The following is a 2,562-nucleotide window of genomic DNA, read 5'->3' on the forward strand; positions in this document are numbered from 1 at the left end:
TTTTGCCACTGGGACGCCGTTAACTAGAGCTTTAACGTATAATGGCCTCAGGTGTTTTGTCAACTTCATGGCTGGCCGTTTAAAAACAACCTTTTCGGCAGCCTCTATTTCTACCTCTTGCTTGTTTTCTGTCGAATTATCCCCTTGTGATAGGTCGACGTACAGTATGTCACGCTGATCCTCTGTCTCCTGAATTTCCTTATTACTTTTTTCTAATACTTCCTCATCAGTTATCCAACCTGTAGGAGGGGGCATTATTCTTGGAGGTGACCCATACTTCTCAGAACGAGGTACTCTCTTCTTCCTTTTGGGTGTCCCGTAAAGTACGTAGAAGTCGAAAGGACGCCCAGATGGCTCCCCCAATAAGTCTACTTCGCGAACTCCCTCTTGGTGTAGTTGCTTAAACAGAGTGTTGCGCGATACTCCCCTCTTTTTCCTTTCTGCTTCTAGGTCGATTTCTTCTTCAATGTCTGTCATCCCATCGTCCTCTTCATCGTTGTAGGTCTCTCCAGAAGTCTGGCCTTCTTCACATACCAGCATGCAGGCTTCTCCTTCGTTGTCCTCCATCTCTTCTTCCTTTTCCTTATTCTTGAATTCATTGGCCAGTAGGTAATTATTGGTCACGATAGGAGGCAACGTACCGAACTGGATAGCAAGGGGCTGATCTGGATCTTCTTCATCCCTTTTGTCCCTCTCAAACCTTGATCTCCCAGAAGAGGTTTCTGGCAGTTCTTTCATTGATTCATCTGTACGAGTCTCTTTACTACCTTTGAGGACGTTTGATTGGCTACCTTGAGTAGTAGAGGTGCTTTAGGATGTGGAATTCCTTGTTGCTGCCTCATCATCCGTCCGTAGTTTCGCTGGAAACGCCTTTGTTGGGTCCTAGTCATCTCATCGAAGGGTATTACCCTTCCTGCGCTGTACTGGAATGAATGCCACACATTTGGCCGACGAGGTTGCGGCCTAAATGTTCTTCCAGTATCTGCTGGTTTGAACTGCCTTTCAAAAGGCGGTCCTCTATAGAATGATGTAGCTCGCCCTCTACCAGGCTGAATGTTTGGGAAGAAGGCAGGGCGATGAGGATGCTGCCATGTCCCTGGTTTCTCCGTGTCTCCATTTACTTCCCTTTTACACCTTGCACACAGGACGTTTTCGTCCTTTTTTGATTCTTTCCCTTTGATTCGTTCGAAGACACTGGGATGTGTTTTAATATCCTCTTCTTCATCATCTATGACCAATTTGAATTTTGGCAACTTGTTCTTGAATCCAGACGTTACCATGTTTACCCCAAGTGGCTGTGGGAAAGGATTCTCGTCCACTGCCATCTTTTTCTTATCGTCGAACGGAATTCGTCCTGATTCAATAGCATCCTGCAATACGTGACGGAAAACCAAGCAATTGTTAGTCAAATGTGACCATGCATTATGCCATTTACAATATTTTTTACCCTTTATTTGTTCAGGGTATGGCAATTTGTGCTTATCGCTCAGCTTCGCTCAGCTTTATTTGCTTATCCCTATATAATTTATCAAATATAAGGTCAGCTTTGGTCACATCGAACGAGAACGTCCTAACCTTTATGTTTCCATCCTTTAGGGGCTCATCTTTGCCCGATGGTCTAGGCTTGGCCATTATGGGACAAGTATATGTATCCCCTTTTACCAATTCGGCCTGATCGTATGATTCGTCATCGATGGTATGAACGTCAAAATTTGGGTCTCTGTAATAAGTCCCTTTACTAGAATTTTTCGTTTGTTCTTCTTCTCTTATCAGTCGCTCATACCTAATCACATTCGCACTCAACTGGAAAAGGTCGGGAAATTCCTTGTCCTAGAACTTCTTTTTTAAGTCAAAGCTCAAGCAGCCTTGTGCGACTTTGACAAATTCTTTTTCGGGCAGAGGTACAAAACACTTGCTTCTTGCTGTTTTGAACCTTTGGAGAAAACTTTCTGCCCATTCATTTGGCATTTGACGTAGATTCGCCAAATCAGCCAAAGTGACTTCAGATTCAGTTTTATAAAACTGAGCATGAAACAACTGTTCCAGTTGTTGCCATGTTTGAACAGAGTTCGCTGGCAAGTTGATGAACCAGGAGAAAGCTACTCCTGTTAACGAACTAGGGAAAAGTCTCATCTTATGGTAATCGGTTACATCACCACTTTGCAACGTGAATCGCCCTATGTGTTCTAGAGTAGACACCTCTCATAAACCAGTAAACAGTGAGAATTCTGACACTTTATACCCTCTAGGCCATGGATATGCTTGGTCTACCCAATCAGGATATGGCTTTATGTATGTCGGCCTAATGACAGGACGCACCCCAAAGGCCATCTGATCCTGCACGATTTCCATAATCTAATTTCTCAATATGACATTAGGATCATATGGAATTCCTACAGGCTGATTAACCGGTTAATTTGCATGAGGTCTAATGTTTGGTCCTTGATTGGCAACAAAATTACCATAATTAGGGCCATTACCGTTAACCTGGACATCTATCCCCTCGTTACCACGTGGAATATTCTGTCCATTGTTTAGGACATTATCTCTCACGTTTGAATT

Source organism: Olea europaea, chromosome 7, assembly GCF_002742605.1.
Source record: "Olea europaea var. sylvestris chromosome 7, O_europaea_v1, whole genome shotgun sequence".
Lineage (NCBI taxonomy): Eukaryota > Viridiplantae > Streptophyta > Magnoliopsida > Lamiales > Oleaceae > Olea > Olea europaea.